The sequence below is a fragment of the Sturnus vulgaris genome, chromosome 3 (assembly GCF_052056855.1).
Source record: "Sturnus vulgaris isolate bStuVul1 chromosome 3, bStuVul1.hap1, whole genome shotgun sequence".
Taxonomy (NCBI): domain Eukaryota; kingdom Metazoa; phylum Chordata; class Aves; order Passeriformes; family Sturnidae; genus Sturnus; species Sturnus vulgaris.
The window spans coordinates 56,510,900-56,538,881 of record NC_142245.1 but is presented as its reverse complement, the minus strand read 5'-3'; the positions used below and the strand labels follow the sequence as shown (position 1 = coordinate 56,538,881).

Genomic DNA, 27,982 nt, shown 5'->3' with positions numbered 1-27,982 from the left:
GATCTATTGGAGCACCTCCCGTTTGCACCCAGCAAGCCCATGTTACTGGTGAATGAGATGAACATCCTACATCAGCACTAGAAGGACTTGACCCAGCTGCTAGCTGGGAATAAAAACTAAATGAAACTGAAAAAAACAGAGCGTGAACAGAACTTTTCAATTTGTTTTGCTTGTTCTTTATATTGACATGCTGGTTATACTTCAATAAATCATAAAAATTATTATTGGAGAAAAAAACGTCATGGGTAAGAAGGAGCTGGAAAAGACCAGTATACATGAGAAAGGAGGCTAACTCTCCAGCCTCGTCTCAGAAACTCTTAGAGAACCTTGCCCCAGTGAACCCTGGCACTGAATACAATAGGGTCAGTTTTGGATAAGAACCCATCACAAAGGACAGCGTTCCAGTGTTTGACTTTCACTTACAGTGCAACTCTTCATGTGCTCTAAGTGCTTCACTATTGCACAGACTTTCACAATGGAATAAAGGACAGAGATGAAATAAGACTGCAATTAAGAAAAGACAGCCAGAAATTAGCTGCAACCTGCAGGTGCTACTAGTAAATCAAGCTTATTTCCATTTCTACTACCTATCTGATAAAGCTAGATGAACTCACTTCCAGAAGATGACCTTTATTTAACTGAACAATAAAATATCAAGCAAATACAACAAACAGATAAATCTTCTTCCCTGTGTTACATCTTCCCAGCCATTTTCTCATTTTCTAAAATCATTTTATTTGCTGCTGTTTTGCCAACTATTACAAGCGGAGCGCTTTTCTCTAATTTTAAATTCACTCAAAGTCATAACTCATGGCAGCTGAGTCTAGCTATGATTAATGTCCCAAATCACTTCTGTTCAAGTTGCCACTGCATTTCTATCTGCAATATCCGAGCACTCAGCACCATCTCTGGCCAACTGTGTTCAGTACAAGCTAAAATTCAAATAAACAGAAATCCCCAGTACCAAATTCACAGGACTCAGGACAGATGCGGTTGACATGAAGATTTTGTAGACAAAAAGAACTTTGCTCATTTGGAACATAAAGTGACCCTAGAAGTGAAAAACGTGAAATTTGATTCAGATTTTTTCTATAAAACTCTATTAAATTTCTATAAATTTCTGTATTATGTTTTATAACTTGTGGGTTTGTTTCTCCTTTATCTGACAAGCATTAAACCCCTGTGTTTCCTTTTGCAGGATGGCAATGTTTTCTGCCTTGAGTTAATAGCTGCAGAATGATGGAGTAGACGGAGGGAAGCTGGGAGGACAAAATCCCTGTGAGGATGGGAATCCATATTTCACACTTTGGTCCCTTACCACAATGAAACAAACTTAAACCACAAATCAAAAGACTCAGTATTACAGAGGAAAATACTGAATTTGAGCTTACATATCTGAACCAAGAAAAATGCACTCCCCAACCTCCATACCCTATATAGAAGCCCGCATTTTTCCTTCATATTTTAAAGTATCCATATACTTAAGGGATAAAGATAACATGTGGAATCTAATTTGCACATAACTTTTCTTCCAAATCTTGGGAAAAATCAGCTTTATTTTGTTTCATTAACCCTTTTTCAGGGTTGCAGGTTGAACAATACATGGAAAACACGAAATTACTGTTGTTGAAAAATTATTCCCTCAAGTTCCCCAAACATTCATAAATACACGTATGGAAAAATTACAGTTTTGAGGTTGTGTGGGTTAGATCAAGGCTTAGTCTCTGCAAGTGGTTTCATTAACATCTGTTTTTCTTCCCCTGGCCTCGCAGGCATACTAAGCAAAGTCCAAGAGGAAAATATGATCATCAACTGCATTTGCATTGTACATAGAACAAGGACAGTGATCTCTTGATTTATGAGTCTGTGTAAAGTGCAAGAGTATATTACAATTACACATTAAATTCTCATCCCTGACCCAAAATAACTCAGAAATTCACATTGAAGTAAACGTAACAGTAGAAGTCTTCCTTTCTATTTTCATTCTGTGGTCTCACATTCTACAACATTTGAACGTTCTTCTTCACACTAAAAACTGATAATCACCTCACTTATTTAAATGATTTATCAAAATGAGGGTTGACTCATAGGAGAAATCTCAGAGCTCAATTCTACAAAAGCCTAAATGGCAACTTAGGATAAAAGTATTACAACAACATGTCATAGAAAAGGCTGCATCTATTTCTCGTCTACTTAAGTTTAAACATATATCATTGGTATTCTAAGTAGCCCAGGCACGAAATACCAATGAATCATCCCATTGCACTTTCTCAGATATCCCAAAGACATTAAAAAATAAATTTTTCTTTCTATTTTTTCACTAGTCATGACAAGCATGAAAAAGGCTTTACTCAAGAACCAGAAGCAGAATGTCTGCTCATCAAGCATAAAAATGTTTGTTCACTGAGCATTTGCTCAGACTTTTATGCTGATTGACTTCCTGTGTTTTCTCATTCCTTGCATGTTCTCTTCCTGTTAAGATGAAAAGCAACTGACTTTCAAGAGCATAATGTGGTTGTAGAAAAGAAATTTAGATGCACATCTTTGAATACGTAAGTGGATTTAAAACACAGTGTTCAAAAGAACTACTTGGAAACTTGATTATAATCAGTTAGCCTTCATGCCATTTGGAACCTCAGGAGTCAGATGTCATTTGTGTCCCAGTCCTAGAAGATCACACTCGTTGCAGCTTCTGAAAGTTGTGCAAGTGTTGCATAAGCAGGGGCTCACTGCTTTCCTTCATTTTATTCCTTCAGCTCACTGTGTGCCATCTGACCCCCGACCTCTGCTTCTGTCTCATCCAAGGGGCTCCCCTCTTCACTCTCCTCCAAAACAGCTCATCTTCAACTCTGTTGTCTCACATTTCCATTTGCCACATTGCCATGCAAAACGTTCCCCTACCCTCTTTAGCCCTGTCCTCTTTTCTGATGCCAGGATTTCTGTGTAGACAGTCCTTCACGTGCCACACTTTTTCCAATATCTTCTTGCTAAGGTATAAGGTTTCTCCATGTATTTGAGCCTTCCTGTTGCCTCTTCCAACTTACATCTCCTCTGAAGTTGCTCACAGACATAATGAGACTTCCCTGAAAGAAAGTAGGGAACAGTGAGGGTCATTAAAACAACTTTTGGACAACACTGAGCCTTGCTTGGCTGAGGTAATAATACCAGTGAAAGCAGGAAAAATGAAGCTTAAGAAACCCTGTAATGGGTGTCCTTAAATGTTAGTTAGCCTCCTTTTATATAAAAAAAACAGTAAGGAAAAAAACCAGCAGGAGAGAAAACTGTGTTCAGTTTCTCTCCATACCCCTTTTTAATCATGCTTTCCTCTCAGTTCAGTAGGGTTCTCTCTGCCACTGCCAAGAACCTCGTCTGTAATTTCCATTCATGAGATGTAATTTTCAAAACTACATGTTGCAGAGAAATGGTCCAATGCACCACAAAGTAAATGTGCAATCTTGGCTGAGCCAAATGAACTTGGTTGAGCTCATTTCAGTGATGGGCCCTAGATTAAAACTGAATATTCAGCAGTTAGCATAGCTAAGTAAATGGCTATTTTTGAAGGCATACTGCAAAGAGAAAAGGAGCCTTATTAAAGTAGCCTGTCATTACAGCTACTTTTCGAGCTCAAGTAGAAAGAAACTAAGAAAATGTGAAAGAATTCAACTTGAGGGATGAAGAAACTGTTAATAGTGTGTGTGGCATGCTTTCATGCAGTTGGGGTTCTGTGATTTTTTTTATTTATTGCAGATATTATGATCTTAAGTCCTGTAGAACTGGGAATGGTAGGCTAGCTACAATATCTTTCTGAAGTGCTGTTCCAAATCGTATGCTAGAAAGAAGTTAGAAAAGAAAACTAGCAGCAGTTCAGTATTCAACCTGAACTGCAAGCCTATATTAGGGAAAAAAGGCATGGTTATGCATGCAGAAATCTCAGAAGTATGCCTGCTTCCTTCTAAAAGGGACAGCAGCACCTATAAGGACAACAAACAAGCTGGATCCTTGTGTCTTGTATGACAATTCTTCAAAGCAATACAGTGTCTCCAAGCATCCCAAGGGGGCTATGGTTCAGTTATAACTTTATGGGAAATGTGACATCCAAAGCATCAGCATCACTCAGGGATGGTATGTCATTCCCTCAGAGGATCTCTCAATTACAAGTAATGTAACACCTCAAGGAAATGGCATGGTACATGGAGTTCTTTCCATCAGCTTCTCAGTACAGCTTAGATGAAACAGTGCCATACATGACTTAATTCTTACAATTGGGATTCACTGACAGCTACTCAGATGTTGTTTACTGCCATTAGTCCAGTAATAGTTTGTCCTACATCCCCTAACAACTGGGTTCTTTTAACTAGCTTGGGATGCTTTGTAACAGTGAGCTTTCCTCTTAGAAACACATCTTCGAATATGGAAATTATTTCTGATGATGGGACAACCTCTTCTTTAATTAAAAAACTGGTACAAGCCCAGACTAAATTTTATTTTGTATCTCAGCCATTTGCAAATGCTTGCAGATGATATTGGTCCTCGGCTGTTGCACAAAAAGACAAGCCAAATAGACAGAAATATTACGAAATATTGAAAAAATTCAGAATTACTTTTTGGCATTCCCAGTTTTTATCTTCTCTTCCCAGTTGTTTGATACATATCAGAGTAAATACCAGAAAAACAGACTTAAAATATTCACACTAATCCTGAAGTCATGTGCAACCCTTACTAATGCCTTATACTTTTGTCACACAGGATAGAGACTCCACTGGTGTCTGACTCAAAAAATGTATGCCAGTGAAATCTTAGAGAGATTGACCAGCTTTGCAGTTGCTATAAATCATTAAAGCTCCAGTGGGTTTCACGCCTTTGCAACTGAACAAAGATGGCTTACAGCTTCAGAGAAGACAATCTGCAGCTGTTCTTCATAAAATCTTTGTATAAAACCTTGACATTAAATCATAAAACAGTGGCAAGATACTAACTACAAGGCAGCAAAAGAAAGATTTGAAAGGATAGTGTGACAAAGAGGAGACAAATATGTACAACAGATGTAAATGTTTCAGAGCTAAAAAGCAAGTGCTACTCCCTTGACATTTCTTTTCTGTCAAAATATAATGAAAGAATAGCAAAAAAGTGTCTCAGTAATGCACATAATTATGACTCTAGCTATAGACATATTTGCTTGAAGTGATAAAAATAAAGGCATTCCCAGGTGCTAATGGTGACTAATCAATCTTCTTTTAACAGGTAACACACCCTTAACTAAAAGAAAGGAAAAGCACATTTTCCCAAATCAGTCCAAGAAGTCAATCAAGAGAAACCAGGAGAGCAGAAGCATTAGTTATGTACCACAGGTCCTGAATTAATGGGAATTATTACAATTCACAAGTTATTTCAATCCAAAAAGTAATATTTCCCCAACCCCTGCAAGAAAGGTAATACTGTTGATCACATTTCTTGAAAATTGAATTTCAATTCTGATTTCTTGAATTTAACTTCTTCATATTATTCTTCAATATTCAGTATTGTTCTTCACAACCTCGACATGCAGAACTGTTTCCCCATTCTGTTTCAGAGAGAGAGAAGTAAAGTTTGCAGCTATTCCTTGCTTGCCTGCTCCTTTCCAAAACTCGTATATTTTCAAATCTGTAAAGACTCCAAAGGGTTCATGGAGGGAAAATGTGTTTTCATCTAAGCTACCTGCTGACATGCTGTTACACAGATTCACACAAACTTATGCACACCTGCCCTTAACCTTGACAGGCCTTTAGCATGGCCTTCCTTGCCTCTAATTCTAAGAAGTCGTCAAAGAACAGGGAATGGGGAAAAGAACTTCAAATACAAGAATGAGTAAGTAAAAACCATGTCAGAGCCTAGTCCACCATTCACAGTGCATGCTGCTTTGCAAGCACTGAGAAAATGCAGACAGCTCCACTACAGTCCTTTAGAGCAATCCTCACTTCTATGCCTTTCACCCTTCTCAAACCTGGAGCTGAAACAGTACCTAGGGACCCCAGAGAGACCATGCAAAAGCCAGTGCCAATTGAGAAGAGCCTGGCAAGTCTACTTCCTGCTCTCAGGACTACTTCTGATTTATGGCTTACTATTGGGAAGCAAGCAAGGAGCTGATCAGAGTCCTCTGCCTTGTAATTCACATCAATCCTGCTCTGGAAATGCAGCAACACAGTTGGCATTGAAGGAACTCCAGGTCAGAACAGGAGGTATCAAGTTAGCTCAAGTGCTGTTTGCATTAGGGCAAAAATCATGACCACAGTATAGGGTCCATCTATGCCCTGCTTTAATTATCATCATCCTTTTCTAGATGCTGCTTCACGCTCTCTTTAGAAATCCTGCACCTAAGCAGCAGGCCTGACAATCCCCAGTTATATTGCTAGCATTATTGTATTCTTCCTCTCCTTAACACATTTCTGACTGCTCCCACAATGGCTCTATAGCACCAGTTTCCTCATTTATTGTAAACCTAATGCAATGGTAGTATCAAAATACCAGCCTGGCTTGTTGATCGCCCAAACAGTTCTTGATGATTTTCCAAGGAGAAAATATTGCTGAAGGAATAAAAGGTACACAAATGTTTAGGGGTTTTTTTTATTCATGAAAGATAGGTAAATAAGGAGGGTTTATAAACTCAGGGTTTGTAAACATCACTAATTTCTCTTGGGATATTTCATTACCTCCATTTTTAATTCATGTACAGTTAAAGGGTCACATTTGTGAAACATGGTTTTATTAGCTGTGAGAATATTATGATTCACTGTTAATCTCACAATAAATGTAATGCTCAGGGAGTCCTTTATATATATCCAGTTCAGCAAAGCTCTTAAACAAATGTTTACACTTCAGTAATGCTAGGTACAAAACAACATCATACATTTCTTGATTTTCCAAGATGGTTATTGGAATGCCTACTTTGACAGAAACACTTCCTACAAACATACACCCACCACCATCACATACACACAAAATTAATAAAGCAATTGTTGGGTTTTCTTCTTAACAATGAATAACTTAGCAATGAACAATCATATTGGCAAACAAACTAATTTTAAGTTCCTAGGTAAAAACACTCCCTGCGTCTCTGTGGGACAAGTCACATTTAAATCCTGCTTACAGCTGGGACAGCACAATGCTATTGTACTTAATAGCAATAATAATAGTGCTAACAGCAGTCTAATCCTTGCTCCCAAAGATTCCTCCTTCCACACACAGGGACTGCTCTTGTACTCTGTCTTCACTGGGGTGAAGCTTCTTGTACAGCAGTGTATCTGGAAAACAAAGGAAATGCAATTTCTCTGCAAATGCACCTGAGTTCTGCTCTGCCCACCCAAACCCAAAGGCACATAAAGACTTTCAGTACCTCCCAGCACATGCATTCCCTGGGCATCACAAGGAATGCAGACCGTACCATAAATGATTCTACCCTGCATCCCGGCAAATGGCATCTTAATGATTTCAGCTGCAGCAAATGTTCTGGGATATGCAGAGGTGGTCAGAAAACATTGAATTGACCTTCTACATGTTTTCAGTTAATCAAATAACACCTCACTACATTTCTAAAGTAAAAAAAAAAAAAAAAGTCTTTGTGTTTCCTTGCTGTATTTTAATTTTTAATATTTTTTTGGTCAGATAGCCATCTAAAATAATTCAGCTGCATTAACTTTTCTTAGCAAGTAATGTTTCAACACAAAAACACCAACAACTATGGAAAGAAATGTCCATCAGGGATTTTTATGTTAAACCACTCTACAGTCTTGGAAAAGAAAAGAAGGTAGAGAAGTAGAAATATAGGATAGCTTGTTTTCCCATGAGTCAAAGGCATCAGCTCTTGTCTTTCCATGTCATCTTGCTATCAATAAGCTGTTGCTAGGATGTGAATGTTTCCATGGCAATGCATGAACTCTTAGTTTCACTAACAGCACTGTTCTCCGCACACACACACTCTTTCATTTTCTGAGATTATTTATTTTTTCATACCTCAGGAACAAATATGGAAATGAAAACAGAACAAGACGGGCAAATCCTGCTTCAGACTAAAATCTAGAAAGACCCGAGGATTTCGGTGTGACTCCAGGTAAATATCTCTGAGACAGCATCATAGCTTTCGCCTTAGTTTACGGCTTCTACTTCAGATTTCTGGCATGGGGCAGAGAACGACAACAGGCTCAGGAAATTTTCTCAAACCTGCAAGGCCGTAGTCGGTGCAGAGGAGGCTGCATTTTCAGCGCCGGCTTTGCTGGATGCGCAGCCTTTCCGCAGGCAGAGCGCTCTGTGCGTGCGCTCGGCGCAGGCGGGGGAGCCGAGCCGGGCGGCGATTGCCACCTGTTGGGTCTGGCACGGCAACTGCAGGGCTGGAATGGCAACTGCAGGGCTGGAATATGGCACCTGGGGGCCGGCTGTGCCCGCGTCCTGCCGCCCTCCCCGGGGAGGAAGGATCGGCACCTCTGCTCCCGCAGCGCTCAGAGTCACTGGCGCTTCAGCCGGGTCGGCAGGCGCTGACTTCTTCTTGACAAACTGTTCAAGTAAGCAAACATTAAACCAGTATTTATTTACAAATTGGGTGAGAAAATCAAACGGTGCAGTGCTTTTCGTCTCCTTCTCTCTGATTTTTACAGGAGGAAAAACACCTTGGAATGAAATTTGTTTTCCGCATCTCTCTTCTCCCTCCTTAGGCAAAGGAGACAACATGGATAAGGCCATAGCTATCACTTCTGTCGCTCCTTTTGTGACTCCTAAGCAAAACTTAGGAGACAAGGAGTTAAATGGCAAGGAGGGAAACGGAAGTGTTCCTTCTCACCTTGCTGCTCCCTGTCCAAAGCAGGCTGGGAGCTGCTGGCATCACCTTGAGACGGGTCTAAACACGGACATCACACTCCTACCGCTAAGACTTGCTCACTTTTCAGGAGACTTGCAGCTCATCCTACTGTTCAATCGTTACCATGAGCCTGACTGGACACCCCGGGCTCAATTCAGACCTTTCTGAAGCTAGAGGGCAAAGCCAGACGGAAGAGGAAGGTAGTAGGTTACAGAAAAATCATACACAAACAGGTAGGAATCTCGGGAGAGATTCTGATTCAGCACATAGAAAATTGTAGATAAAGCAGTAAGAGAAATCCTGATCTGTAGTTTCTTGTTTGCCTCCATTTATTAGATGACTTTCTAGGAAAAAATGCGTGACAGTAATCCTAACAAATATAGCCCTTGAGATGGTGAAGTTTGAGGGCAATGGAGATGATTGGCCGTGCTAGAAATACAAGCTGCCTCTCGGGAAATACAAGTTCAGAGCCAAATTTATGAGCTCTTTACATTCCACCCCTTCTGCCTCACAAAACTTGGGTGGCAACTTGTGCTAGACTCTCAAATATATTCAGCATGACTTTTTTTTTCTCCTTAGCAATAACACATAAATATCTCTGGCATTAATTACCTTGTGTTGTTTTTTTTCCAAGTGGTTTTGACAGCTCTCCTTGATCATGGGACAACAATTTTCTTTAAAATACTCAATTTTCTAGACAGCCACCTTAAGCTACAGCTGAAATGAAGAATATTTATGGAACTCCATTGTTAAAAATTGATCTATTACTGTTTTTCATCATTTGGCTGGTCCCCTGCTTTCCACAGACTAAAACCCCAAGCAGTTAGAATGCCACCAGAGTCACATATTCAGAGAGGTAGTCAGGATCTTCAGAAACAATGAATTTATCTCTCAGCAACCATTGCCTTCCCTTACTTTGATATATTTGCCCTTTTACTGAGCATATTTTCCAGTGCCACATTGAAAGTTTAAATGTTTTTCAGTGCTTCCTTCTGAGAGGCCAATGAATGCAGATCCGCATCTGACCCGTATACCTGTTTGAAGCATTTTTAACCTTAAAAGGTTAAAATAATTGTTCCTCACATTCTAAAGTCAGTATAGGGCCTGTGACCTGTAACTAGCAACAGTGATCTTATTGGTTCACTTGACAACAACATTAGTTGATTTCTCATAGCTACTTCCTTAACAGTTGTCATAAGGCTGTCCTTTTTGACCAATATTACCTAAAGATGCTGAGCTGTGACAGCTGGGGATGTAACACTACAATCTTTGTGGCTCACAATGAACCAATTATTGCAAAGAGTTAAGTAATAAGATACACGTTTGGCTGAGTCATGTTGCTCAAAATCTGGAATGGGGGACTGTCACCAGCCCAAACAACTCATGAGGGCACAAGATAAAAAGCACAACACTGTCAGAATTGCCATTAGCTGTGCTACAGTCATTGAAATGTCAAATACATCCAGATTATTTTTTTTAAATGTTGTCATTTGTCCAATTTCAGAACATTTTCAAAACACTTTATTTGAATGAAAAGTGACTCAGCTTGAGACATGGCATAACTTATGCTCATCTTTGATCATTTCTAGTGCAGTTGAAGATAAATTATATGCTAGAGTATGGCCCCAGACCCACATAGGCCAGTGGAATCCTGCAATGGCCTTCAGTGGGCTTTGGGATTACAACAAAAGGACACATACTGAAGGTAAGAAGAAGCATTGACAGAAGATAACACTTTGAAAGACTTACATTAAGTTCCTAAGCACCTTCTCCACAGGAAACTCAAAGGAAAAACATCATCATGTCTCTCAGCATTCCTTTTTGCCATGTAAATTATTTTCAAGGGGTACCAGCTATCTTCCCACTGCAAGACAATAATGTGAAATCCCCTCTGGATTCTCTGCCCACTTCAGATGCTGCTGTGGGAATGCTGCTGTGGGAAAATCACTGTCAGGACCCAAGGCTGTCCTCCCAGGCCAGAGGTAGGAAGGAAATAGCACAGTAATTGTCCTGTACTGCTCCCATGGCTACAGTGCTCTTGCACCCAAGCAAGCTGGTTTAAAGCAAACATGATGCAGTCCTTTCCTCTGGCACCCCACCACAGGGTATTAACACACTTCTGCTTTCCATCATAACTGACAGTTCTCATCCCTCCTGCTTTGAATCCAGAGCTAAAACCCTTCTTTGCCAACTGGGAGAATGAGCTCACAAAATGTATTGGGGCTACAAACCCGTTTTCTCCCATCATCTTCCCCAGATCCCTACCAACATTTCTTGCCTTCTCTTACAGCAAGACTATCAAGGAGCGGGAGATAAAACAGTATGAGATTTAAAAAATAGTATAGTGTAAATTAATTTAGATCAACAAACATTAAAGTTACCCAAATGCAGTCTTGTAGGTTTTGCAAAATGTCACTATGAGGAAAGTGAAGGTTTCTTCCAAAGAAGGTGATTTCATCAGTGATAAATGGAGAAAAATTGAAGGCAACTTCTGAAGTACTTAGTGAACAAGATTGCAGCCTTTAAACCAGGTGAGGATTTGCAAAGGTACTAAGAGGGAATATTACAATTCTTAGCTCCCCCAAACACTTTTTTTATACCTTATAATTTCTAGATTCACTTATCTAATAATACATTCTCTCACATTTTTAATTTCTGGTTTCAGATTAGTTAATTACAATAACCTGTAAATATATTTAAACATATTTCAACTAAAACTATTTAGCTATGTTTCCAACCTGAGCTCTACTTAATTTAAGTTTTTGCCTGCGTATGAATCAAAAGAGCGTTACCTTATTCCAAGTACTCTTATTTGGGGACAGAATTTGATGCAAAAATATGAGGTATGACTTTGTAAAGAGAAATTGAATACTAAGAAGTAAATCTACACAAAATACATTATATTACATGATTTTCAGGGTTTACCAGTCATTCTTTAATATTTTACTTTCTTCAGTTCTACTTGTTTATGCAAGAAAAAATTAATGTTTTTTTAATAACAAGGAACCTGATGTTTTCTGGATGTTTATCACTTATCTGTTTCAGTTTCTTGATCTAGGGCTGTAATTGTATAAAAATTGTCCTTTTATCTGCATTCACCAAGTTTTATGTCTTGCATACACTCAAGACAGTTTGCTTTTCATTTTTGCTGCTGCTAATAAAGCTAACATTCTTTGCCAGTTTTATTCTGAATATGTCTTTATTTCACCCCTGAGAAATTTAAGACAATATCTAATTTGGTGATGTGGCATATCAGGAAATCTGGATTGCAGTTTAAGTTGAAAAACTGGCATCTAGTATGATTAAACATCTGCTAAAAAGCCCCAGATTTCAGCCCTAATAGAGCCATGCAGGTTTTCCTCACATTTTGAAAGTCATGTTTCCAGGGGTGAAGGGGAGAAAAGTGGGGGCATAATTTCTAGGAGATTCAATCTAACATTATTTTGGAAGCACTTGAGAAGCAGTCATATGCCATCAGGACTTGCTGTGGCCCATGGAGAAAAGAAAAAGGTGTGGGGGCTTTCTGGTGTCACCAAGCTGGGTCAGCTGGGTGGGGACACTCTTCTCACTCTGATGGTGATTGCTCACAAGCAGGAAGCCATGGCTCAGCAGAGGTGATGTAAGGACTTCCCTAAAACAACAGGGCGGCAACCAATGGTCATAGGCTGGATGCCTCCTTTGCCTCTGCCAGGCTCCTGGAAGGTCAGACTGGCTGCGGGTGAGAGTGGGACAGAGTTTTTGGGAACTGAGGAAGTTGGATTCACACTCATGCTTTTATTCAATCCCCCACACAAGAAGCTTGTCTGCCCTAGACAATGGCTCCATCCCCTCCCTGTCCCTGTTCCAGTCTGTGTTTCTCTGTCTGTTTTCCTCCCTGTATTCCTGTCAAAAGGCCGGAGCAGCTAAGATTGAGCCCGGGTGTGCTCCCTGCTGATTTGCACTGCAGCATCTTGCTACTCTGTAAATTCACAGTCAGATAGAGTTTTGGACTGCATGAACAAGAATCAAATGAAATAATATTCCTGGCAGAATACCCAGCTCCTTCTAAGAATATAGAGCAGATAGAGCCTTTTTTCCAGAGATCAGTTCCAGTCTCCCCCTAGTACCAGCTGTTATACCACAGATCTCTTTCACAGACCTGGTCAAGTTTGGTCAGGCTCCAATCCTGAGACTATTTAGCATTTTAATCCCTTTACTGATCTTGGAAAATGTTTCCAGAACCCAGTTGTTTGGAGCATTTGCTAGAAGTGTACTTTGCATATTTAGGTCTGTCTTTGGACTGGGAAAGAACTAAGTATGTTCCCAAGGCTCCTTCTAGCCTTAAAAATCTGATATAAATTTATTTCCCTGTATATTCATGTCTCACTCTTTATAGATCCTAATCAGTCTATTTACCTATGGCTTTCAATGGCCAGCAACTATTGCCTGCCTTATGTTGGCACAGTGTCTTAAATATAGACCTTAGTGAGGTGTTTAGATCAAAAGTTAAGAGAAAGCACTTCATCATTCCAACAGTATTAACATATTTTCTACACTTAACATATAGTTAATCTAAAGTAAGGTTAGCAAATTTTTTTTTTCCATAGACTACAGAACAATACTGTATGTAATAACATATCATTTCAGCGAGGCTCAAGTTTTGATTCCCTTTGATGTATCACAGATATCAGCTTGTCTACATTTACTTGGGTAGTAATTATGTTCCTCTCAGAACACCTCAATAAAATAACTCATTGTATGGTGGAAATTCTCACTTTGAAAATGATCTTATCTAGATAGTATTGGCAAGTCTGGGTCTTTTTTATTGTTTGTTGTTATTACTGTGGAAGGCAGCTTTTGCCTTTTTATCTGATTTGCTGTTGTTTACAAATTTCTTAGTGAGCATAACCTCTGGGAAAAGAATATTAATGATGAATTGGCAGCCAAGATGGAATATTAGCAAGTGTAGCTTCACAGTTTAGTTGTTTGAGCATTCAGAATAAAGTGAGGAGACTCAGGTTCCCACCCTGGTTTACAGATCATTTGTGTGCTCTAGTCAGACTGCTTGACCTAAGTTATTGTTTAAACAGGAATCCCATGCTATTTATCTCCCAGTTGAATAGCCAAAACATGTTGCTAAAGACAAAATCTTTTTTTAACTTTTTTTTACAGATACTCTGAACTGCTTTGAGCAATGCCACAACTGTAACAACAACAACAAAGGTAGAATCTTTGGAGAAGGAAAATACCGATCCTTTTTCCAGAGGGAAATGGAAAGTGATGTCAGGAGAGGCAGAATTCTGCGTACGTGTTGTAACCACGGAACTCTTGCTTAGCAAGGGGGCACCTACTTGGAAAGAGAGCAATGGTCCCTGCACTGTCACCTGCAACCTGCTCTGAAATTGCTCAGAAGATCAAACTCCTCAATCTAGACAGGTAGAGGAGCACCTTCAATGAGATCTCATATGGATTCCTTTATTTTACAGTAAAATGGGAATGCCACACTTGCCGGATACAGTGCCTCAGATGAGAGAAAAGCTGCTAGCACCTCACAGATGGCAATTGGATACAAATTGTTTTATTTAATAGTCTCAGGCAGCTTTCAGTGGGGGTAACTGAAATGAACTTATAGTCAGTGCCGAAGCCCAACACTAAGTCTTAAATCAGACGACCAAATTCCTTTCTCAGACCTTGCCATAACCTAGCATTTCTACAACACATATACGTCCATACTATATTATCTCTCAGTCATGCACAACAGCTAGGTATAGCAGTATGGAAGTCTCCTTTTCCCATTTTCAGTATTTCACAACCATCAAAAAAACTGTGCTGTGATTTCTACAGAAATCAAGCATAAAGTAAACTTCTTTTGCTCTTCAACTTACGGTATATTAAATAAACTGTAAATGTTGAATTTACAACATTTTGCTTGTCACAAACTTCAGTTTTGTTTGCATCTACCCAGGATCTAGCACTTCATTCTCCTTTTACCTAAGGAGAATGTTTTGCCAAAACACGGCAAAAATTTATATCCACAGAAAGCCTAACTAGCCCTTGAATAATCTATTAGTGGTCAATAGAGTTGGTCTGCAGAGAGCTTTTTGACCTCCAAGAGAATTATTTGCACATTAGAAAAACATTTATTCATTTCTTACGTTTATTTAAACACTGTCAGACAAATGACATACATTGTTAGCTCATTGTTTAAAATTTCATAAGGGGTTGGGGCATGCTATGGGCACTTTTCTGTCATGTACCAGTGAGGAGATTGCAGGTATCACCATGTTCAGTTGAATTGAAATCTTCTGAAATCTTTTCCCATATGGCAAATCCTTCCCCAGCTATCAGAACCAGGTCCATCCTGTTTTCAAAAAAATCCTAGCCTGAAATCTTTGGAAGGAATGAACTGTCAGCAAAAGTTTGCCTATTGAGTTGTCTTTTTCTTTTCCTTCTCATGGTGTGACTCTTGGGGTAGTCCTATGCAGGGCCAGGAGTTGGACTTTGGTGATCCTTGTGGGTCCCTTCCACTTCCAGATATTCTATCACTTTGTGAAAATTTTTCTTAAGATCAGAAAAAAGTTTGAAAGTTTCTGGGAAACTCAGAATGTACATGAATTCAGTGCCAAAGAATCACTACCATTGCAAGGGCTATTGTTTTATTATCTTATTCACTAATATAAAATCATCTTAATGTACAATTTGCAATTGGATACCATTTTAGCAAAATAAGATAAAATATAAGTAGATTATATCCTTTGCAGTCAAGCTAATTCCACTATATTTCTTGCCAGTGGAAATCCCTAGCTCACCTCTTTTTCTCATGTCAGTTTTCCAGTCATCTGATTTTCCACTTAACTAGAGCTACACTGACACAAACCACTTGAAATAGTTACTCATAAATGCTGCAGTGCTACTTACATCTTATTCTGTCCCCAGTGGTGATCATGTATTATTTCCTATATTATCTGACAGTAACTGCCACAGGCTCACTAGAAGAGTTGGTTTAAATGCATAAAGAATACAGCTACATAAAGAACTGCATATCTTGGGTGTTTATAGATCTAGTCCTGATTTAATTAATCTAAAACATGTAATTTAAATAGGAGGTGAATGCATGAATACCTCTGCGGCTGAATTGCAAATCAGGAATTCATAAACTAAGGTCACAGCTTGCTTAACATTCACAAAACATGCCCAAAGATTCGATTTTTTTCCTCTAATCCCGGGAGCAATTCAAATAACACTAAAAATTAATCCATCACTGGGTTTTTGCTCATGCAGTAAATAGCACTCTCTTCCTGAGGAGAAACCAAACTAGGTAAGACCAGCAGTTCAAACCCAGTTTTCCTTAAACTGTGGGATAGGGACAAAGGAAAAAGAAAAAGGAAAAAAAGGAAAAGAAAAAAAAGTAAGTTTTAAGTCTCCTTCACAAAAAGAAAACAGAAAAGGAGAGCTTGCTTTTCTGATTTTGCACACTATTTTCTTTGACAAAAATATTTTTACAACCCCAAGTGTCTCCATCTTTTCATGCCTTTTCCCAGGAGTTCTTCTAATGCAACAGAAGATGAGAACATGCTGAGAAAATTCACTCAGCTTTGACATGGTAAAGGACAATGCTGAGCAAAGAGTAGCTGCATCTTTAGCAAGCCAGTACAACTACTTCCCTTACTGCAGAAATTATTAACGGGAAAACTGTATTTCCTTTGAAGAAACTATTCACACAGATAGTTTTAGATGTATGTGTAGTGTAGGCTGAGGCAAACTAGATAATGGGGGTGCTCAGGAAAGTCTCATTAATCAGAAAATGAATTAGAGATCAGCAAGTCACTGTTAAGAGTGCTTATGTAGTGGATGGCAAACAGTGGCCAAAAAAAGCAGAGAATTATACAAGAAGGAATATGAATTGTTGTAGAAGATACTTGCATACCTAATATTATAGTGTTAATTCTTTGGAAATAATTGAACTCTATCCTTAACTGCATTACCTACTGGCAGTGATGATGCATGGGTAGAGGAAGAGACACTGACATTTGAAAATATTACATTAAGTACAGATGGGTGTTAATGCCTTTCAGACAAGACAGGCCTAAATACAAAATGCCTACAATTCAATTTTGTTGTTATTTACAGCTGACAGTGGATTTCTGATGAGTATAAGGATAAAGATAGGTGTAGGTGGTTCTCAGACAGTAGAAAATAGCACTAACTTACCATACTTGTCTATGAAAAAAAACCCAAGGTTACAAATAGATGCCAGGAAAGGCTCACTGACATTTTTCCTCATGCGTTATTATAGCTCATTTTTATGGTATTCACAACAAAAACCCTTCCATGTAGGGGAAGTGGAAGGGGAAGGGGAAGGGGAAGGGGAAGGGGAAAGGGAAAGGGAAAGGGAAAGGGAAAGGGAAAGGGAAAGGGAAAGGGAAAGGGAAAGGGAAAGGGATAAGTCATGTCTTAACAAATGCGAGGATATCCTCCCTGTCTTGGGAAGTCCCTAAGTGAAAACTTATGGAAACGAGAAAAAAATCTGAGGAAGCACTAATACGTGCTGGTCCTGCTACTATTGTATTGTGTTACAGACAGCACCTGCTACTGATGACTAACAAAGTCAGGATTTAGGCTGACATCTTTATATTCTTACTCTGTATATGGTTCTGTGAATCATAAATAGTATTCTGGTTTCTCCAAGTAAACACAGCCCTGCAGTGGTCTGAGTTCCACAGAAACATGTCACTAGGTGGTATCTTAACTTCAGCATCTACTTAATACTGAGTTCAGTGAAACTGCTGCTGTGATTCGCTTTAAATAAACCTTAAGGACAGGATTCTTGTACAGTCTAAGGACACCACGTGGCAGCAATGACACAAGACTTTCTGAAGACTCAACAGGAGAACCAGATGAACACCTTAAAGGATATCTTTAATGGCAATGGATGTCTATGTTCAAGGAACTGAACTTCACCCTTAATTGGTCACCGAGAAAGCCTATGTCAAGACTGAGCCCTCTAATTCAAATTCAGTGGCCCATATTTTGCAAAACCTTTTTTTTTTTTTAGCTCTCGGTGCACGCTTAAATATTCTGCTGCTTTGGGACACAGAGAAGGTACTAATGTCTAAAAGCCAGAGGATAAGATATGACCTGGGACCTGCAGTGGAGAAGGTCAAAACTTGAATATTTATTTAATTTTCTTGATTAATGTCATTCCAACCCTTTGAATATAAAGGGAGAAACAACAGTAAGTCCAAATACAATGGTGCTGAGATAGAAGATCATTCCATGGAGAGGACACAGTGAAATCTCATGGTAGGGAAGAATAGAAAGAGACAAAAGGTTTTGGCAGCTGACCTGGAGATTCTGGGATTGCTAAAACATTTCAGAGAGCACCATGACTGCGCTGAAAACTAATTTTAATTCAACTTTTCATTTTAAAATTTCAATAGGAGCAGATGAGACTAATAAAAATAAATCACAGATGAAAAAAATAGCATTTTGAAAGTAAAACTTTGCTCCATGTGAATTTATTTTTTCTGGATATTCTTTCTTGGCCAATTTTAAAATGTCAAGTTTTGTATACAGCTGAAATTAAAGTAATTTTTTAAAACTGTAAGCTTCTCTGAGAGAATGAATTTCTACTCTGTGTGTCTCAGACAGATTCTGTGTGGGCTTAAGAAATTTAGGCTGGAGCAAGAAGCTGTTGAAGGAGACAGGAAAAGATACACGTGAAAGTAAATTATTGACATTTTCACTATTAAGCAATTTTAAAGTGAATTGCTTTTAAGCTGTTGGACTTCTAAACTACATCCAAACCTTGCTTAGACATAAGGACAAGGTATTCTAAATCAAACTGGTGTTATGGCCAGCCTGAGAAGGCAGAGAAGGCAGAGAAGGCAGCCTGTACTCTCCATTTGTAGAGTTGTTTGGGACATAAATATCAGTTTGGGTCACTTATTTTTTTGTGCCCCTAAATTTCAATCTGGAATATAGACTTCTGACTACATTTACAGAGTCCCTCCAGAGAGACATTTCTGAGGAAGGAAAGGGTGTTGGTCTTTTCTTCTATCTGGAGGACCATACAAAGGAAGGCACATGCTGGATGCATAATATGTCTCTCCACAAGTAGGCAGTTTTCTCTTTTCCCCTCTTTTCTTTCCCCTTTCTTCTACTCTTAATGCTAGAAATATGTCTCAAAGTTTGGTATTCTTTGTAGGAGGTGGGAGTTAAGGCCGAAGTAGAAATATAGATCCATCTTTTTATTAAAGATCACATAAAGTGAACATTGATAATACCTATACCTGCACATCCTTAGATACCATTCTGGGATTGCAAAGGAGCCTCTTTTGAGAAAAGGGGAAAGGTTTCCAGCCTTCAAGGCACAAATCTGTTTCCCAAGACGACTGGAAACATCTGGTAATCATCTCTCATCGCCTCTGACACACAAATATCTATTAGACAGAAAGAGCAAACACTTTAAATAGAATATATTGGGTATTTTTAGTAGCACATTGTGACAAGATTAGCCCTTCACTCTTTTAAAAATTAAAGTTTCTGCTGTTGCATAAAGCTACTCTACTCAAATTTTTACATACTACCAAAGAAAAGTTCAAATCAATAGTTAAAAATAGAAGGATATTTATGGTGAGAAGACACATCATCCACTAATACCTGACGACAGATATGATGATTGATGCACCTTGGTTTATTTGCTAGTGTTGCTTATAAAACACCACAAAAAAGTAGTGACGAAAATTTACAAGTAACAAGAAACGTGTAACAAATAAGGAATCAGTCCTAGCACCTCTGAAGTGCCCCTGTCAGCACATGCAGGTGATTTTGTGGACACTCAATGCAGTGAGAGCATGGTTTGGGATCTGAATAGATGCTGGCAGATCCATGAGCAAGGAGCCATCTGACAAGGCACCTGACAGGGAATGTGCCCAGCCCCACTTTAGGATTCCATACCATTGTGCATGCACTGTAGTCTGGAAGCAACCCACATCAATTTACACCCAGTAGAGAAAAAATATGTTCCTTATTGTTACAATGCCATAGAAGGAAAGAAACAGATACAGATAAACTGATGGATAAACTCCATGGCTTTAGTCAACAAAAATTTCTGCTCATCCCAGGATATAGGTCATTACATGTTCTCATGGACAAGTTATCCTCTGGAAATTTATGAAACTGAAGACTACATTAATTTAACTTGGGCACTTAACAGAGGCACCTGTGTTAGGGATTTCGAGGGCCAGCATGGACACAGGAAACAAAGACAGAGGCTTCCTCAGGAGAGGAAATGAATCATCTTGCACGCGATTCAATGCACTTCCCACTCTGCTGCTACTTCTTCTCCACACTGTAGCTCTGTTCTCCATCCCTCCTGTACATCCTTATGATACTCATGAACAAAAGAAAGTTTTACTAGAAGGACCTGGAAGGGAAGAAATAAACCCACTGGCTTGCTGTTATTTACTAGAGACAGACTCTCATCTGCAATTGCATCTTCTGTATTACAGCTGAAGGACCCCATGTGTTTGCCTACATTTTATTTTGTCTTGTGCCTTAACCCCACTCAGCATTTGATCGTCCAATGCTCTCCTGGGCATTTGCATTTAGGGAGCTCCATCCAAAGGGCTGTGTGACTGACCAAGTGTGCTATTGGAAGGCCTGAATCCTGGGGTGCTCTGAATCCAGTTTCACAATACTTGAATATGAAAAACCTATATTGAGGCTTTTACTTGGCCCCAAAATGGGGTTTTTCACCCTTCCTCCGGTCCAGCTCAGGTGTTAGGGTGAAGTTCCCCTGGGCCCTTGCCTCATGGATGTAAATAAGATATCAAAAGAGGCTCTCTCCCCTAATAAAGTTACAGGTTTATTTCTCGTGGGTAGCGAGGGAAAAAGGGAAGGGAAAAGAGGGGAAAAGAGAGAAAAAGAGAGGGAAAAGAGGGAAAAAGAGAGAAAAAAGAGCGAGGCCAGGGGGTTCTGACCTTTTCTAGGGTCTGGAAAGGGGGGGCGGGGAGAAATTGGATCCCAGCCAGCTCTGTGTGGCCAGGAGGGGAGAGGGACCAAGATACAGGGCACAGCAGGGTCACGGGATGTACCATTTACAATGTATCTAGGGAACGCAACACTATATTCATTCAAAGAGGGCAGACTGACTTCAGCCTTTCTGCTGCGCAAATGATTCATTCCAGGATTAATGAAATTTCAAGGTTTTGGCAACCCATACTCCCACAGTCTGCCATATCAAGGCACAAACTTACAAGGACACTCTGAACTCTGACTTAATGTTCTAATTACCCTGCTTACTCGACCTTAGAAGTGGTGCAGGAATTGCAAAGGTAATAATTGTCTGGCAGGTGAAACACTCACAATAGCAGGATCATGGTTCCTGCCTCCTAGACTTCTTTTCCTCTGTGCTTATTTTCACAATGACTTCACAGGTCCTGACAAGATGTGGGACTGAGAATTGTTAAGATTTTTATATAAATGAAGTCTTGAACAACGATTTGTCACTCTCCCTTCAATTGTAATTTCAGTGAGCAGCAAAATCTCACACCCCCTAATGATATTTGGCCCCCTACTTATCCAGTACTGCTGCACAAATTCAAGTGGTCTTTTAACCAAGAAGAGAACACTTCTACCTGGGATTAACTTGATGAAAGATAGATACACTGCAAAAATCATGCATTTAATGGATAATAACCATTTTGTATGCTTCCACTGTACATGTCATCTGAGGATTGCAGAACACTTCTCAAATGTTAATTGAACTTCCTAATACCCTTCTGAGACACATAAAAGATGTAATGAAGGCTTCAGCTCCTCAGTAAACTGTACTAGCTTCCAGGAGAGAACCAAGAAATTATCTGACAGTATATAAACACTTCAGCAGGAAGTGAGAAATGTCAGCATATTACTTTGAAATAAAGCAAAGGGAATTCAGTAGCAGTTTATTCCAGAAGGCTAAAACTTCCTTTTGCTTCAGATTCACTGAAGCATTAATGAAAATACAAGTCAGGAATTTACTATTCTCTCCTATTAGCACAGCTGACTGTTTAGTAATACAAGTGCCCCAAGCTCTTTCTGAAGTACCGCTGCAGTAAATTCTGCAAAAAAGCAACATCCATTGTTTCTCTCCTCCTCTTCCTGCATCATTAGCTATCCCTGTACAGCAGCTATACCATCAACTATGGCTATTGTACAGCCTCCCACTATGGGTCATAATATGGATGCAGCACGAAGTGGTGTGGCCCCAGGCAGGCCAATTCTGTGAGGCCAAGGCTCTGGAAACGTAGAATCATAGAATCACAGAATGGTTAGGATTGGAAGGCACCTTAAAGATCATCTAGTTCCAACCCCCTCGCCATGGGCAGGAATGCCTTTTCCTAGACCAGTTTACTCCAAGCTCCATCCAGCCTGGCCTTGAACAATTGCAGGGATGGGGCATCCACAGCTTCTCTGGGCAACCTACTCCAGTGCCTCACCACCCTTATGGTAAAGAATTTCTTTGACTATCTAGCCTAAACCAACTCTCCTTCAGCTAAAGGTCATTGCCCCTTGTCCTATCACAACATGCTCTTGTGCAAAGTCCCTTTCCATCTCTCTTATAGGCACTCCATCTCTCTGGAAGGTTGTTATGAGGCCTCCTCAGAGCCTTCTTTTCTCTAGGTTGAACAACCTCAATTCTCTCAGCCTTTCTTAGGAACAGGAGAGCTACTCCAGCTCTCTGATTATCTTCATGGTCCTCCTCTGGACTCATTCCAACAGGTCAAGGTCTTTTTCGTGTTGAGGCCGCAGAGCTGGATGCAGCACTCCAAGTGGGCACTCTCTCACAAGAGCAGAGTAGAAAGGGAGATTCACATCCCTCATCCTGCTGGCCACGCTGCTTTAGCAGCAGTGCAGGATGTGGTTGGCTTTCTGGGCTGCAAACACATGTTGCATTTTTTGTTCAGAAATCTCCTCAAGTCCTTGTGCCCAGGGCTAGTCTTGATCCTTTCAACATCCAGTCTGTACTTTGCTTGAGATTGCCCCGACCTAGGTGCAGGACCTTACACTTCACCTTGTTGAACTTCGTGAAGATTGCACAGACCCACCTCTCAAGGTCCCTCCAGAAGCCATCCTTTCCCACCAGCGTGATGACCACACCACATAGTTCCATGCCATTGGCAAATTTGCCGAGAGTGCATTCAATCCCACTGTCCATGTGTTGTTCACAAAGACATTATAAAGTGCTGGTTCCAATACCAACCCTTGAGGAATGCCACGTGTCACTATTTTCTACTTGGACATTGAGACTTGGACTGCAACTTTTTGGCTTTGACCATCCAATCAATTTCTTATGCACCAAATAGTTGATCTATCAAATCTATGTCTTTCTGGTTTAGAGACAAGGATGTTATGGGACATTGTCAAATGCTTTGCACAAGTCCAGGTAGATTATGTCAGTTGGGCCTTTCTCTTCTACCCCTGCTGTAACTCCACAGTAGAAGGCCACTAAATTTGTCAGGTATGATTCGCCTTTAGTGAAGCCTTGTTGGCTGTCACCAATTACCTCCTTGTTTTCCATGTGACCTTCTTTGCCATGACTCTTTTCCCTGGTGTTCTACACATTTACGTATAGCAAAAGGAAGATCTTTCCTACCTCCCAGAATTTGCATTCTAAGTAAATCAAGAGAGCAGACAGATTCTGTTCCCCTGGGTAACAATAACCAACAAGTCTTTCCTCAAGTTCCTGTTGCCCTGTGAAGCTCCATTGATTTCAGCAGTTATAGCTTACTTACTCCAGTAATATCAAAGACAAATTAGTCTCATGGTTTTCTTTATGGTCAAATGATTTATGGTACAAAAAGATAATGGTATCCAGAAAAGAAGTTTTGAATGTAATACTAAGGGTGGCATATCCAAATCAGAAAAGAATAAGGCTACCACTCTATCATTTCAAGCACTGCAAATACATAAAACATTAAAAGATAATTATGCAACTACAATATCCATGTTTACAGTCATTCATCACACAACTTTCCACTGCATTCCCCATTTGAGCTCCCATTTATCTCAGCCAAAAATGCACATGCTTCTTCACTCTGTTTATTCTTGCAGACAAAGACAACAAAGTCACACATCAGAGGTTACAAGAGATCTTAACCTAATAAACTACATATGTTTCATAGAAGGGAGAAATCAAAGAGAGAAAAGATATTCAAATGTCATTGTATCCCAACAGGACACCTTTCTTTTGCCAGTTAGCATTCAGAATCTTAGTGACAAATTAAAGGTCATTTTCCTATATGTCATATCCTACTGCAAATTAATTTTTGCAATCACTAATTGATGAGAAACTGGAAGTGCTTATTATACAGATAAGTGTGAAAGCTGCAAGTTGATTTCTTTCTCATATTGTGGTTATTTGGAAATGAATCATCTCCTATGCTCTCTTTTTAGTAACTGCAGACTACTTGCAACTGAAAAGAAAATAGAAAAGGAAGGAAGAGAGAACATAAATCAGAAAAATAATAAATAAAGGTTTATTTCAAAATTTATGTTACTTAAGAATACATAAATACAGGACATATTTGTGACCTTTCATCCTTTCTTAAGTAGTACTATTATCCTCCTATGCAAATGTGAAAACTATGACTCAGATATCTAATTTGTGTAGCTTGCTGATTCTGTTATGCATTTGACAAAAAGGCTTAATAATTCACTGAGCAGAGTCTCTGCATGCTTGCACATATTCACAATACAAATACTGCACTCGGAATACAATAACACACCATGTTTCAGTGAAATCCTGTGCCATGTGGCATCAAGATTATTACTTGCTCATATGTTGTCTCTTGTACTTGCTGCAAAAAAATAAGCTGAGCAGACATACTTGTCCTAGAAAAATTAATCAGGAAAACTCTTTGCCCTCCTTCAATGTCTCTCTTCACCAGGTTCATTGTTCAAAATGGATCAGTGTGGGAACAAGGCTACAATAGTTCACCCTTTTCTCAGCCCATGAACTGGCAAGCCACAGGTGAAAAAAGAATCATCCCAAGACAGTTCTGTTTTCTGACTGTCATGGTTTAACCTCAGCTGGCAACTAAGTACCACAGAGCCACTCACTCACTCCCTACTCCTGCTGGAATGGAGAGGATAATTGGAAAAAAGCTTTTTGGGTCAAGATAAGAACAGTTTAATAATTGAAACAAAGTGAAAAATAGTAATAATAATAATAATAATAATAATAATAATAATAATAATAATAATGGAGAAAGAGAGGAACATAGCACAGGAAAATGAAGTTATGAACAATACAAGTGCTTATCATTCACTCATCAATGCTCAGCCCATCTCCAAGCAGTGATTATCCCCTCCATCCCAGTTCATATACAGAAATTGATGTTCTATTATGTCAGTGTGTTATCAACAGTATCCTTGTACTAAATTCAAAACACAAGATTGTGCCAGCAACTAAGAAGAAAACGAACTCTATCACAGCTAAAACCAGGACACTTAGGAAAAATGAGTGGAGAAGTGTCTTTATTTTGTGTTTTATATAGGTGCAGTACTTGTAAGATGCAAACTCAAACATTTGTCAAAGGTATGACAAGGACGAATGCAAGTAAACAACCTAAGCAAGAGTAGTGCTCTGCTTTCTGTCATAAATCTAAACTGAGATTGCACCAGCATTCTGCTTAAGATACTCTATTTAGACAATGTCATTATCTCGCAACAGTCATCTACAGAGCACTGTGTGGGTTGAGTTCAAACTCCAAGGTTTCTTTAAAGCAGGCATTTGCAAGTGTTAAAGTGAATTTGAGCACCAAAATCTGAATTTATCCTTTGGGCATAAGTTCCCTTACACAGTACCTGAGGAAGATGCCTCCCTCAATTCGAAATCACAGCTCCTTCCACTACTGGGTGACCATCTCCATGTCACTTCATAAATCACTGCTGCTGCTGCTCCTATGCCTTCTCTCTCACATGTCCTAATATGAACCTCAAGAACAAGCCACCCTGCAAAGAAGATGGAACGCCCGAGCTCTCATGTCTCATGAAATCAAAAGGACTTAAGCACAATTTTTAGCAGAGTGCTTAAATAGCAGATGATAGTTCAGGGGAGACTGGGAGCAAAGATGACGTGAAAGATCTCTCTTTTTAGAAGCTGCTCCATTTAGTTGTGGATAATTAACCATTTACTTAACCAGAGCAAAGGGACAATGATAATTCCCAGTTCAGCAGTTAAGAATCTTTGTTTCCTGAGGTGAACTTTAACACTAGTGCCTATTCCAGTGAACACTGTAAATACAAAATATTTAGCATCTAGTGACACATGGCAGCCAAATAGAAGTATGGAACTTTACATTTTGGAAAGGAGTTGTGATTCTGTGGTCAAATATCTAAACCTTTTGGTCAAGCTGGCCTTTTGTTGCTACATTCATGACTTGAACTTGAAGAACTCGTGTTGCATCTCAAGGTGATTTATCCTACAACTCAATAACACAAAATGAGGTTCAGCCTCCATCACTATTTGCAGGGATTTCTAGGACTGAATCTGGTGTTATGAGAAGCCAGTTTGACATCAAACTCTTTATGAAATTCAAGTTTTCCAGTGTGCTTTTCCTTTCCTGTTGTTTGTCTTTGCTTAGCCTCCAGCTCTACTGATGTCTTACATCTGTTATGTGCTGTCTTACAAAAACAGGCAGCCTTCCATTCTGAAAGAAGCAAGGCACGCTGCACACAGCAAGAATGCACACAAAGGCTTCAAGAGCATTTTGAGTTATCAATTGTCAAAGACAAATCAAGCAATAAGCAACAATTATGAGCTGGAAGACAGAAGACCTTATTTTCCACTAATTGATACTTACTGTGGAAGACAAAAGAGAGATTAATTCGCTTTGCAGTATCACTTACTGTGGAAAGGTCTGAAAAAACAAAGCCCATGCACGCCTGTAGGTAATTGCTCTCAGTTGGGTGTGTTCCTAGTGCCTTTGGAGGCACTGTTTGTGAGGACACTGCTTTCATGATTTATATGAGCCTCTAAAATTACCTCCCTACCAATTACTGCAGATATGGTGGTAAAGTGGGCTTCCTCTGAATGTGGAAAAACAGGGGGATAAAGGCTGTGAGGAGGTGCGCTGCATTTTTATTTTGGCTCATTTCAGTAGTGCTTCAGCTCTGGCTTATGCTTTCATGAGGGGGAAAACAGGATATTTGAAAAGCACATCAACCTTTTTCTCTCTTTATTCCCATTTAATATATTTTGTTCAACTTGGCTTGAAAAAAAAAGAAGAAAATAATAGCAAAAAAATTCCTAGAATATAACATTTATTCATTGCCAAGAAACACCACATTTCTTAGAAAATATTTTTCTAAGATTTAAGGTTCATAAGCTGAGCTAAGAAATTCATCTCTTCTCTGCTTGTCTTCATCGTGATTTACAGTATATCTAATATAATTTTTATTAGCCCTTTGGAATCTTCTGCCAGCTTCATACAGTATGCACATTACTCAGTGGAATACTGTGAAACACTCTTACTTCCTTAGATTTTCTGAATGGTAGAAGCTCCTTCAAGTAAGTTTATTTTAACATTTTACATAAATAACAAGCATATCTCTGTTGATATAAAAATAAAATGCTTGTGTGAGTGTTAACAAATATATAAAATCATTTGGAATTACCACTGACTTCTGAATATTAGAAGTATTCTGAGTGCAAATTATCATGAAGAGTTTAAAAACCAATAATTATATGAAAAGTACATGTAACAGCTTCTCACAAAACTCAGGAAAACATGTTAATTTTTTCAGTGATCCTAAGAAAAAGAGATCATAACTACTCGATTAAGATTTAAATTTAAAATACTGTCTTTAGGAATTTGAATTCAAAATACTGTGTCCTTAGCTGAGCAGGTGTTCCAGCTTTCAGAGAACACAGTCTTCATTGGTTCTTCTTTCCTTGTGCACAAAACAAGCAGATTTAGGCACTTCTGAATGATATCCATGAATCTGCCTTCCAAGGATGTGACCCACTGAGTTAGATAACATGAAATGGCAAGGACAAAGCTGTGACATCCTACCCTTCTCAGCGACTCAGAGGTAGCAATGGGTAGCATCATCCACTTGATCCTTCTCCCAGCTGCCCTGGAAAAGGACAGTTTTGTCTTCAAAAATAAAGCTGAAAGAGACTGATTT

At 39.3% G+C, this 27,982-nt stretch overlaps 3 long non-coding RNA genes across 5 annotated transcripts; 1 reads left to right on the top strand and 2 right to left on the bottom strand.

The window, feature by feature from the left end:
• Positions 1–1,536: 1,536 nt before the first annotated feature.
• On the bottom strand, positions 1,537–27,932 carry LOC148224353 (uncharacterized). The gene is made up of 2 exons (XR_015802434.1): positions 27,868–27,932; positions 1,537–3,083 (listed from the first exon to the last, which is right to left on the bottom strand). It is a non-coding gene; the product is annotated as an uncharacterized LOC148224353 (long non-coding RNA).
• Positions 6,443–8,450, bottom strand: LOC148224355 (uncharacterized). Of its 2 annotated transcripts, none has more exons than XR_015802431.1 (2): positions 7,987–8,450; positions 6,443–7,277 (listed from the first exon to the last, which is right to left on the bottom strand). It is a non-coding gene; the product is annotated as an uncharacterized LOC148224355 (long non-coding RNA). The 2 variants fall into 2 exon arrangements; XR_015802430.1 differs by having other exon boundaries at positions 8,194–8,450.
• Positions 7,794–18,410, top strand: LOC148224354 (uncharacterized). Of its 2 annotated transcripts, XR_015802433.1 has the most exons (3): positions 7,795–8,083; positions 8,625–11,355; positions 13,976–18,410. It is a non-coding gene; the product is annotated as an uncharacterized LOC148224354 (long non-coding RNA). The 2 variants fall into 2 exon arrangements; XR_015802432.1 differs by lacking the exon at positions 13,976–18,410 and having other exon boundaries at positions 7,794–8,083; positions 8,625–12,003.
• Positions 27,933–27,982: the final 50 nt, after the last annotated feature.